Source organism: Ceratotherium simum, chromosome 15 (genome assembly GCF_057802395.1).
Source record: "Ceratotherium simum simum isolate JZ-2026a chromosome 15, ASM5780239v1, whole genome shotgun sequence".
Lineage (NCBI taxonomy): Eukaryota > Metazoa > Chordata > Mammalia > Perissodactyla > Rhinocerotidae > Ceratotherium > Ceratotherium simum.
In genome coordinates, this window is record NC_141914.1 from 54751725 (window position 1) to 54764649 (window position 12925).

Here is a 12925-nt window from a genome sequence, read left to right on the forward strand (position 1 = left end):
TCATCTGCAAATAGTGACAGTTTCACTTCTTCCTTTCCAATTTGGATCCCTTTTATTTCTTTCTCTTGCCTGATTGCTCTGGCTAGGACTTCCAATACTATGTTAAATAGGAGTGGTGACAGTGGGCATCCTTGTCTGGTTCCTGTTCTTAGAGGGATAGCTTTCAGTTTTTCACCATTGAGGATGATATTAGCTGTGGGTTTCTCATATATGGTCTTTATTATGTTGAGGTACTTTCCTTCTATCCCCATTTTATTCAGAGTTTTTATCATAAATGGATGCTGTATCTTGTCAAATGCTTTCTCTGCATCTATTGAGATGATCATGTGATTTTTGTTCTTCATTTTATTAATGTGGTGTATTACGTTGATTGATTTGCGAATGTTAAACCATCCCTGCATCCCTGGAATAAATCCCACTTGATCATGGTGTATAATCTTTTTAATGTATTGTTGTATGCGATTTGCTAGTATTTTGTTGAGGATTTTCGCATCGATGTTCATCACTGATATTGGCCTGTAATTTTCTTTTTTTGTGTTGTCCTTGTCTGGTTTTGGTATCAGGGTAATGTCAGCTTCGTAGAATGAGTTAGGGAGCTTCCCTCCCTCCTCAATTTTTTGGAAGAGTTTGAGAAGGATAGGTATTAAGTCTTCTTTGAATGTTTGGTAGAATTCCCCAGGGAAGCCGTCTGGTCCTGGACTTTTATTTTTGGGGAGGTTTTTGATTACTGTTTCGATCTCCTTACTGGTGATTGGTCTATTCAAATTCTCCACTTCTTCTTGATCCAGTTTTGGAAGGTTGTATGATTCTAAGAATTTATCCATTTCTTCCAGATTGTCGAATTGGTTGGCATATAGTTTTTCATAGTATTCTCTTATAATCTTTTGTATTTCTGAGGTGTCTGTTGTAACCTCTCCTCTTTCATTTCTGATTTTACTTATTTGTGCCTTCTCTTTTTTTCTTGGTGAGTCTAGCTAAAGGTTTGTCTATTTTGTTGATCTTTTCAAAGAACCTGCTCTTGGTTTTATTAATTTTTCTATTGTTTTTTTGGTCTCTATTTCATTTATTTCTGCTCTGATTTTTATTATTTCCCTTCTTCTACTGATTTTGGGCTTTGTTTGTTCTTCTTTTTCCAGTTCCTTTAGGTGCATTTTTAGATTGTTTATTTGAGATTTTTCTTGTTTGTTGAGATAGGCCTGTATCGCTATAAACTTCCCTCTTAGAACCGCTTTTGCTGTATCCCATAAATTCTGGCATGTCGTATTTTCATTTTCATTTGTCTCCAGGTATTTTTTGATTTCTTCTTTGATTTCTTCGTTAACCCAGTCGTTGTTCAGTAGCATTTTGTTTAATCTCCATGTATTTGTGGCTTTTCTGATTTTCTTCCTATAGTTGATTTCTAGTTTCATACCGTTGTGGTCAGAAAAGATGCTTGGTATTATTTCAATCTTCTTAAATTTATGGAGACTTGTTTTGTGGCCTAATATGTGATCAATCTTGGAGAATGTTCCATGTGCATTTGAAAAGAACGTGTATTCTTCGGTTTTTGGATGGAATGCTCTGTATATATCTACTAGGTCCATCTGTTCTAAGGTGTCGTTTAAGGCCAATGTTTCTTTATTGATCTTCTGTTTGGATGATCTATCCGTTGGTGTAAGTGGAGTGTTAAAGTCCCCTACTATTATTGTGTTACTGTCTATTTCTGTTTTTATGTCTGTTAATAATTGCTTTATATATTTAGGTGCACCTACATTGGGTGCGTAGATATTTACAAGTGTTATATCCTCTTGTTGGATTGTTCCCTTGATCATTATGTAATGCCCTTTCTTTGTCTCTTTTTACAGTTTTTGTTTTAAAGTCTATTTTGTCTGATATGAGTACTGCTACCCCAGCTTTCTTTTCATTGCCATTTGCGTGGAGTATCTTTTTCCATCCCTTCACTTTCAGTTTGTGAGTGTCTTTAGGTCTGAAGTGTGTCTCTTGTATGCAGCATATATATGGGTCTTGTTTTTTTATCCAGTCAGCCACCCTATGCCTTTTAATTGGGGCATTTAGTCCATTGACGTTTAAAGTAGCTATTGATAAGTATGTACTTACTGCCATTTTTTAACTTTTTTATTTTTTTTTCCTCAGTGTTTAAGTAGTCCTTCTCTGTTCCTTACTTCTTCTATACAGAATTGATGGTCACTTTAGTTTGACCTCTGTCTGAAAGCTGTACTCTTTAACTACCCTCCTCCCTCCTTTTATGTTTTTGATATCATATCTAACCTCTTTTTTGTGCATTTGTATCCATTATGTTCTAATCGTGGAAATAGATAATTTTTCCTATTTGTGGTCTTCTCTTTTCCCCTTAAATCAGTCCCTTTAACATTTCTTGTAACACTGGTTTCTTGGTGACAAACTCCTTTAATTTTTGCTTATCTGGGAAAATTTTGATCTCTCCTTCCATTTTGAACGATAACCTTGCCGGGTAGAGTATTCTTGGCTGTAAGTTTTTTCCTTTTAGCACTTTAAATATATCGTGCCATTCTCTTCTAGCCTGTAAGGTTTCTGCAGAGAAGTCAGCTGATAGCCTTATGGGGTTTCCTTTGTATGTAACTTGACATTCTCTTGCGGCTTTTAGGATTCTCTCTTTATCTTTAATTCTGGACATTTTGATTATGATGTGTCTTGGTGTGGGCCTCTTTGGGTTTATCTTGTTTGGGGCTCTCTGTGCCTCCTGTACCTGGATGTCTGTTTCCTTCCTTAGGTTAGGGAAGTTTTCATCTATTATTTCTTGAAATAGATTCTCTGCCCCCTTGTCTCGCTTCTTCTCCTTCCGGGACACCTATAACACGGATGTTAGTGCGCTTGATGTTGTCCCAGAGGTCCCTTAGACTGTCCTCACTCTTTTTAATTCTTTTCTCTTTTACCTGTTCACCTTGGGTAATTTCTTCTAGTCTTTCTTCCAGCTCACTGATCCGTTCTTCTGTATCCTCTACTCTGCTTTTGAGTCCCTCTAATGAGTTTTTCATTTCCAGTATTGTATTCTTCATTTCTGATTGGTTCTTTTTATATCTTCCATTTCTTTGTTGACATTCTCACTGAGTTCATCTATTCTTCTCCCCAGATCAGTGAGCATCCTTAACACTCTTAGTTTGAACTCTCTGTCAGGTAGGTTGCTCATTTCTGTTTCACTTAGTTCCTTTTCTGGGGTTTTGTCCTGTTCCCTTACTTGGAATGTATTCTTTTGCCTCCTCATTTTGCCTCTTTCCCTGTGCTTGTGTCTCACGTATTAGGTAGGTCAGCTACGCCTCCTGCTCTTGGATAGGTGACCTTATGTAAGTGATGGCTTAGGAGGCTTCCAGTGTGCTTCCCTCAGTTCTCAATGTTCCAGGGTGGCCCCTATGTGGGCTACGTGTGTCCTTCTATTGTGGCCTGTTAGCTCTCCCTATAGGCGCCCAGGGAGGCTGAGTTATGCTCCTGGCCAGCTGTTGTAATGCTCAGCTGCTTGTAGTTGTTGTGGGCCCTTCAGTCTCTTTATCAGGTGTGGGGAGCCCCAGCACAGTTGGCTGCAAGTTCTAATACCACATTTGTGTTGCAGTATTTCTTTTAAGTGAGTAGGCCCCCAGTGTGGCAGGTTGTTAGGCTCAGGGCCTTAGAATTGCTGTAAACCTCTAGCCTATTAGGTCTCTTGTCAGCTCTCTGAGGATTGCAGCTGGGTGGGGTTGGCCTCAGGCACAGGAGCACCCAATTGTTTCAGGCTTTGGAAGGTGGGGCAAACCTCCTATGTGGGTCTTTGAGAAGCACAAGTCTTCTGCAGCTGACAAGCCCTGCCGCCCAGAGGTCCACACACACAGTCAACACAGTCCTGCCCCGTGTGAGTGCCCCAACCTCCCCAAGCGGGCCCAGTCTCTCCACGGCGGGAGCCCCACACACTCCGCCACCACCCCACACTCTCCACCCGCTCCTTGTGCACACCCTGCCCTGCTCAAGTCAGCTCAGTTGCCAGGCTGCAGAAAATCCAGTCACCAATCTATGCAGGCCCACACGTTGCCTGAGGGCTTGTTGTTAGGTGGGGCCAGTCTCTAGGGTGGGCTGCCTGCCTTGGCTGAGCTGGATTAAATCGGTGCTCTAGCGGGTGGAGCAGACCCTGGGCTAGCAGGTCTCAGGGAAAACTCCAATGGCGTCTGTGTCAGCACGCTCACACCAGGCCACAACAATGGCCGCCGCCAATGTCCCAGTCCCTGGAGAGGTCTCACCCCTCACCGAGATGCACTCAGGGCCTATTAGGTGAGTCTCTTATCACCAAAGCGGTGTGCACCTTTCTTTCTGGTGATTTTAGGATGCTTTCTGGAACGGGTGAGTTTGTGCGTGGGCCCTTTAAGAGCCAGTTTTAGTTTCTTTGTGAACCGGGTTTTCTGGGGGTGCTCCCCAATGCTTTAGTAGCAGGCAAAGTCAGATATTATGCCGCTGGTGTCGATTGTGCTGGGTCCACAGAATGCCCACAGCGGGGGCGCTCCCCGGCTCAGGGCCCCGCTCCTCCAGGGAGGCTGCGTACCTGTGAGCTGCTCCCGCTGGCCGTGAAGCTGGCGGCTTGTGAAGGCGGCGTTTTTCCTCTCCGGAAGGGAGTCTCTGCCTCCTCCACCCCAGTTAGGATTGTCCGTTGTTGCAGGAGTTCCTCTCATCCAGTTTTCAGTTCTGTCTCAGGGGTAATTTTTCCACGAGTAGTTGTAAATTGGCTGTGTCCACGGGAGGAGGTGAGTTCAGAGTCTGCCTACGCCGCCATCTTGACTCCGCCCCCCTCCCCATCATTTCTTATAGTGAGTATCTCATCTACTTTCTAGTTTCAAAGCCAATAGTATTCAACATAGATCTTGTTTTCATATAGTCACACTATTTTTTTATATTTGGGGTGAGGTGGTTTGGGTTGACATGAAGATATTACCTCTACATCAATAGAACAAGAATTGTTCCAAAAGAGGGCTTCATAAACCAAACAGAATTCTTTCTTCCTTTCTTTGCTCCTTCCCTCCTTCCTTCCTTCCTTCCTTCCTTCCTTCCTTCCCTCCCTCCCTCTCTCCCTCCCTCCTTCCTTCCCTCCCTCCCTCCCTCCTTCCTTCCTTCCTTCCTTCCTTTGCTTCTTTCTTTCTCTCTCTCTCTTTCTTTGTTTCATGATGTGGCACATCAATCTCGTAGCAATGGAGCCAGCTCTGATGTAGGCTACATGTGAAGACGAAACTATCAGGACCAAACCAATAAAACCCAGAACAATAAAGCCTTCTGAACAAAGTCAAAATGTAAAAGCAACACAGTTCTCTTCCTTTGTGAGACTTTAGTTTTACTTTGAATATCAGCAATATTTACTCATGTTCATATGTAAGCATGAAAAAGTAAATTTATATTTATGCCTAAGTATAAATTAGAATTAGATATAAATATTACTTTATATTTGTTGCTATGATTTCTCCATACCATTACTTCCTCATACTGACAATAAACGTTGACACTAACTAATAAAAATGATATGCATTTTAATGACATCTACCTACACTCACCAAATAAATATTTTATATAACTGTATTCATCAAATAAAAATTTTTCTTTAGATTCAAAGTAAAATTCAGCACTTTTTATATTTTCCCTTTAATTTCCACTCTTTGTCACCTCCCTAGTTCAGGTAGGTACTTACACTTCATGCCTTCATGCTACTTGCAATAGTTACCTGGAATTCTTCCTCCAACCTTTTCTTCACCAGAGATTTCACTGTTCTCATATTGGAAAGTCAGTGATTATGGGTTAAAACATAAACTTTTTTGTTAGACTTTCAAAACATTCCACATTTTCTCCAAATCTAACTTCTCAAGCTGCCCTCTACTCTGTTATGTGAACATTCTGCTTCCACCAGCCTACCGAAAGACCTCTCTTTCGAATCTATTTCTTCTTCCACATTTTTGCTTATGCTATTTTCTCTTCTACATGCACCCTGGAATTAAATTCATCATCTTCCTTAACAACAAAATTCATCTAACCTTCAAGATTCTACCCAACTTGCTTCTCCTCTGTAACGACTTCTCTGGCAGGCCAAACCTAAAGGTTTTTCTCCTACTAATAAACTCCTATGACAAAGCCTTCAGAAAAACTGTCAATTAGTTCCTGGAAATTTCATTATGTGAGGTATAGTAGGCAGAATAGAGCCTTCCAAAGGTGTCCACCTCCTAATCGGCAAAACCTGTGCATATGTTACCTCACATGGCAAAAGGGACTGCAGCTGCGATTGAGTCAAGTATCCTGAGGCGGGGAGACTGTACTGGGCAGTCCAGGTGGGTCTAATGTAATCACAAGCATCCTTGTCAGAGGGAGGCAGGAGAGTCTGAGGCAGAAAGAGAGAGAGGGCTAGAAGCTGGAAAAGGCAAGGGAATGGATTCTCCCCTAGAGCCTTCTTTTCAGAGAGAATGCTGCCCTGCCAACATCTTAATTTTAGCACTACAGGACCCATTTCAGGACTTCCATTCATCAGCACTATAAGATATATATTCGTGTTGTTTTAAGCCACTAAGTTTGTGGTAATTTGTTACAGCAGCAATAGAAAACTAATCCATGAGGTAACCATATATAATAGTGAGATGGGTGCTTCATTGAAGAGATGCACATGGAAATAGAAAGGACAGAAGTGTCAGCCACAAAGCCTCATTTCATATCATGGTATACAGGAGCAGGAACGTAACCAGACCCCTCAGCTTGAATTTAAACTGTCTCATGGATTGTCGAATGTATTTCCCGTATCTCCACAATAGTGGGAACATGTTATACTTCATCATTATAATTGAGTCAGTTCTTTTTTGTCTCTATATATGCCCTTCTTGTGGCCACTGTTAACTCTTCACCTCTTACTCTGCTTATCTATTCTGCACATCACAGCCTTTGCTTAATCTTAGCTTCTGTCTCTGCGTGACTTGCCTTACTCCCTTGTGGTTTTGACTGATGCACGTGTCTGTGAACTGCCATTTCTGCTTATCTTTCAGTTCTGCTTCCAAATGCCTGTCCTTATCGCCAGGTCTCCAGATCAGATCCTGGAGGAGGAGAATTCAAGTGCTCCAGATAGTACCTGGTGTTTCTATTTGGATCCAGCTTCCACATCGGGCCCCTTTGTGGGTCCTGGCTGGCTGACAGTTTACTGGCTTGACCCGCTCTGGCACATATTTGACTGTCATGGCACCGTATGTATATTTGTGTTTTGCTTCTACAACTTGGTTATGAGAACTTTAATGTCTTGAACCAAATATTTGTGTTTAATCCACTGTATTTAACCCACCATCATATAGCATACAGCCCAGACTGTCTAGGTTTTAATGAATTATTTTGTCAATTGAGTAATGAAGATTGAAAGAATTCCATCAATACTATTAATGAAGGAGAAAATGACAAAATTTATTTCTGCCAGATCTGCTACTTCTTCACTGTAAAGTAGAGGATGAGTAGTACAAACTTAATTATATAAGCATATGTATGTGTATACATATGTATGTATCTATATAAGCGAAAATGTACACATTTATATATGTATATATATGACGGCATGTTCTACAGTTTATTTATAGTGTTTAAGTTGAACAAATATGTACATTCTCACTGACTTCCCAGTTAAAATTTCTAATCAGTTTATGCTTCATTAAAAATTTTAATTTAAAAGTATCCATGTTATTAAAAGATATGCACTTTTCCTGTAGAACACAAGAATCTGTCTCTAAGTTTACACATTGTCCTATGGTCATGTTTCTTTTAAATTAATGACATGTTTAATCATATATCTGATAAGGGGTTATTATCCAAAATATATAAAGAACTCATACAGCTCAACAACAAAAAAACAGACAAGCTGACTAAAAAATGGGCAGAGGACCTGAATACACAGTTTTCCAAAGAAGACATACAGATGGCCAACAGTCACAGGAAAAGATGTTCAACATCACTAATTATTAGGGAAACGCAAACCAAAACCACAATAAGATACCACCTTATACCGCCAGAAGGGCTATGATTAAACAAACAAGAAATAACAAGTGTTGGAGAGGATGTGGAGAAAAGGGAACCCTTGGGGGCCGGCTCCATGGCATAGTGGTTAAGTTCGGGACACTCCGCTTCAGCAGCCCGAGTTCACAGGTTTGGATCCCAGGCACAGACCTACACTACTCATCAGTTATGCTGTGGCAGTGACCCACATGTAAAGCAGAGGAAGATTGGCGACAGATGTTAGCTCAGGGCCTGGAGCTCATCTGGCCCTGACCCTCCTCCGTGAAGCTGCCCCAGGAAGCAAAGTCATACCCCCAAACCTGCCGATTCCCTCTGCCCTCGCCTCCAACCTCCTCTTGATCAGTGTAAATCTGACCCGCCATTGCCCTTCTTCAGACTCTTTCAGGGTCCAGCACTGCTCTCAGGAGGAAGTCCAGGCCCCCCAACCTGGCATTCGAGGCTCTCCACAACCTGGTCCCAGCCGTCCTTTCCAGCCAAAACCCTCTCCTCCTCCTTCTCTCGACACACTCCCATGAGTGTGCTCCCTGTGCCCATACTATCTTCACCAAAAGGCCTAATCTCCCTGCCCTGCCTCCTCAGCAAAAAAAAAAGGAGGGGGGTGAACCCTGTACTCTGTTGGTAGGAATGTAAACTAGTACAGACAGTATGGAAAATGATATGGAGATTCCTCAAAAAATTAAAAATAGAACTACCTTATGATCCAGCTATTCCACTTCTGAGTATTTATCCAAAGAATATGAAAACACTAATTTCAAAAGATACATGCACCCCTATGTTCATTGCAGCATTATTCACAACAGCCAAGGTTTGGAAACAACATAAGTGCCCACCGACAGATGAATGGATAAAGAAGATAGGGTATACATACACAATGGAATACTACTCAGTCATAAAAAAGATGAAATCTTGCCATTTGCAACAACACGGATGGACCTTGGACCTTGAAAGTATTAAGCTAAGTGAAAGTATTATGCTAAATAAGTCAGACAGAGAATGCTAAATACCATACGATTTCACTCATATGTGGAAGATAAAACAACAACAAACAAATACACATACAGAGAACAGATTCATGGTTACCAGAGGGGAAGGTGGGTGTAGGAGAGTGAAAGGGGTAAAGGGGCACACATGTATGGTGTGTGACGGATGGCAACTAGACTTTTGGTGGTGAACACAATGTAATCTATATAGAAGTCAAAATATAATGATGTACACCTGAAAGTTACATAATATTATAAACCAATGTTGCTTCAGTAAAATTAAATAAGTAATAATAATAAATAATGACATCAGGTTGAAACACTGTAGAAAGCCATGTAACATGATTACACTGATACAAATACTGACATTTATTTTTACTCTATATTTTATACTCTACTCATGTTTTATATGGTGTCATTACATAATGCTTTCCATTTCACTAGCAAATAACTGATGGTAGTTTCCCAGTGAATATAGCACTCAACTCTAGTTTAATTTATACATTTAAATGTTTTTTTCAATTGATGTCATAATAGTTTATAACATTGTGAGGTTCCAGTTGTACATTATTATTTGTCAGTCACCATATAAATGCACTCCTTCACCCCTTGCGCCCATCCTCCTGCCCCCTTCCCCCTGGTAACCACCAAACTGTTCTCTCTGTTCATGTGTTAGTTTATCTTCCACATAGGAGTGAAATCATACAGTGTTTGTCTTTCGCTGTCTGGCTTGTTTCGCTTAACATAATACCCTCCAGGTCCATCCATGTTGTTGCAAATGGGACAATTTTGTCTTTTTTATGGCTGAGTAGTATTCCATTGTGTGTATATAGCCCATCTTCTTTATCCATTCATCCGTTGATGGGCACTTAGGTTGTTTCCAAGTCTTGGCATATAAGTTTTGTTAAGAAAAGAGAAACAGACTCCAGGATAAACTAAGATTTGTACTCTGCCATGGTAAATTTTATGTAACACACTGGAGAAAAATAACCTGTTTCACAATAGACATATTTTACATTCATGTATAATAAAACTTAGATTTTGTCTATCAAATTACATTTTTGCCAGAAAAGGAGCATTAATTCATATAAAGCACCTAGATTAGGAATGTCTTATTATGGAGAGTTTTAAATGATAATGTATTTCTATTATTATTTACCAAGAATGTACCTTTCCTCTTGTAGAGCTCAAATACCAGTACAGAAAAGCATCTTTGATAATAGTATACATACAGTTCACTTTGTTGCCGCGAGATTCTTCCTGAAAGGGGTTTAGATGTCTTCTTATGCATATTTCCTTTTTTCAGTCATTATGCTGTCATTTCATAAGTAATTGATTAACTAGAATATAGAGTATATGAGAGGTCTCATTTTTTTTAAATGCATAGAGACTGGAGATATTTCATCAGCTTTAAAATGAACCAGATGAGGCAATAATCCCCATAATGCTTCTTTCAAGTAAGTGGTGCAGAAAGTGAAATCGATACTGTTCTCATTACTGCACACAGGACATTAGTTTTTTTTTAAATATGATTGGTCTCCATCATGAACTGCCTTCTATCCATTGTTTAAGCAGTAAGAATAAAAATACTATAAAAAAATAAAACTAGAGAGCAAGCAACAGTCTGAAAATAAGATATGGCGAGTCGCTCTGGAGTAAATTGTTTTCTCCAAATCCCTTTTTTACTTCCTTTCAGATACAAGATACAAGGATAAGGGACTCAAAGTGAAAAATTGCAAATAAATAATAAAAGAAGACCATAGATTTGCTGCAAGTCCTCTTGATTATACCCCTCAGCTTCAGTGTTTGTGGAGGTCAGAGCCTCATGCCGCTGTTCACGCATGCCATAAACACACACAGGAGTCCACACTACATCAGGCCCCTGTGCCTGTAGCTTACAGTGCAGCTTTCCTTAAGGGGTGCCACTTTTGTACCCTTTCAGTCACCTAAAATCTAAATCTTGGCTCTCAATAATACTGTTTGTCTACTTTGTCCAGATTTACTGCAAAATTAATACAAAATTAATAACTTTTTTAACTCAGTGTCTTACAAAAGAAAATGCATTGTTTTAATTCCAATGGTATTATATTAAGTTATGGAGACAACTAGAAATAGAATAATAAAAGTAAAAGTCTCTATAAATGTCATGTTTTGTCTCTATTAATTAGTCATTTTTATAATCAGTAGTAATAATATATTAAATATGCTAATATTTCATTAGAACTTATTAGAAATCACCTAATAAGTGAATATTTAAATATGTTTTCATATAATCTTTAAATAATTTCATGAGCTAGAGCCAATAAATAAAAGCTTGGAAAAAATTGTGTGCACATGGCTTTTGTGTGTGTGTGTGCGAGGAAGATTAGCCCTGAGCTAACATCTGTTGCCAATCCTCTTTTTGCTGAGGAAGACTGGCCCCGGGCTAACGTCCCTGCCCATCTTTCTCTACTTTATACAGGAGGCGGCCACAGCATGGCTTGCTGAGCGGGCGAACCTCCAGGCGTGGATCAGAACCCGCGAACCCCGGGCCCAGAAGCAGAGCGGGCGAACCTCACCACCACGCCATGGGACACCCCCAATTATGACTTTCTGCTGTGACTGGAGCTGTGTGAGCAAAGAGAAAGGATAGTGGGTGAGGTAGAGATGAGGTCAGAGAGGCGGCTGCTGCATTATAGACAGGCTGGAGCAGGACAAGTGTGAAGTCGGCAGCTCACTGAGAAGCCTGTCGCAATAACCCCAGTGAAAGACCACGATCCCGGGGACACGTGACACAAGTGCGCAGACGCTGGAGATATTTTGAAGGTGTCTCCTGAAAGAATTACATATAGCTCACATTTGGAGTGCGAGAGGAGTCAAAGATGACACTATTTTTGCCCCCAAATAATTGAAAGAATGGACTTGCCTTTTAATGAGATGGGAAAAACTTCAAAAGGAGCGGATTTGTGAAGACGGGCATCTCTGAGGTGTGGAGCCCTAAAGACGGGAGCTGCTGCTGTGTGCTGCAAAGCGGAGAGAGCTGCCTGAAAACGAAGCCAGCAGAGAGGACCGCAGAAGCGTGAGATGGACACAGGAGAAAATCCCATCAGCTTTCACAAAAGTCACAAAATTATCTTTCCCTGGTCTCTCCCTTTTCAGGTTCCGGGCACATTGAACTGCTTTCCTCTTTTCCAACAGGTAGATCTCCGTCTCACTGCATGGCTTTCGCGCTTGCTGTGCTGTTTGCCTGAAGTGCTCCCCGCTTCCTTTGGCCAGCTGTTGCTCACCCTTAGATATCAGCAGGAATGTTAACTCCCGAGAGCTGTGTTCCCTGAAGGCCCAGTCTCCAGTGGAACGCTCTGTTATCCGTTCCTCTCCCCCACTTTGCCTTATAGTATGTACATACATATATATATACAAGAATATATTTGAATATACAAATATATATTGTATACATTTATTATATTTATATGATTATTTTATAAATATATTTGTTTATTATATATGTATTTGTTTATTCATTCGATTTTTGTTTATTCATTTGATTTTATGACCATGAGGATAAGATTTACTGCTCGCTCCTCAGAAATTAGCACAGCCCTTGGAACATAGAATATGTGAATTAATTAATTAATTTGCTTTGGTGATATTCTGTTCTTCCTTTAGTAACCACCTTAAAGGAGCTTAATCTGGTCAACCAGACCCTGATGTTACCATCCCTTTTAAGATGACTCAGCATAACTCTGCTTTGATTTTGTATATTTAGAGTTTACCATTTTACTATAGAAGATAATTTTGTTTTCAATGCCCAGATTTAAGAAAACACCCATATCAGTAATTTGGAAAGCAGATAGCTAATGCATGCTGATTCTATCATCTAAATTTAAATCAGCCTTTTTCAATGTGACTAAAAGCTTGAAGACATTTTCTTTGCTCTAGCATACTGGGTGTGT

General features: G+C 40.3%; 1 long non-coding RNA gene across 1 annotated transcript; it reads left to right on the forward strand.

The window, feature by feature from the left end:
* Positions 1–4058: 4058 nt before the first annotated feature.
* On the forward strand, positions 4059–12372 carry LOC147915211 (uncharacterized). Its single transcript, XR_015554395.1, has 3 exons — positions 4059–4272; positions 7005–7199; positions 11455–12372. It is a non-coding gene; the product is annotated as an uncharacterized LOC147915211 (long non-coding RNA).
* The last annotated feature ends 553 nt before the right edge of the window (positions 12373–12925 follow it).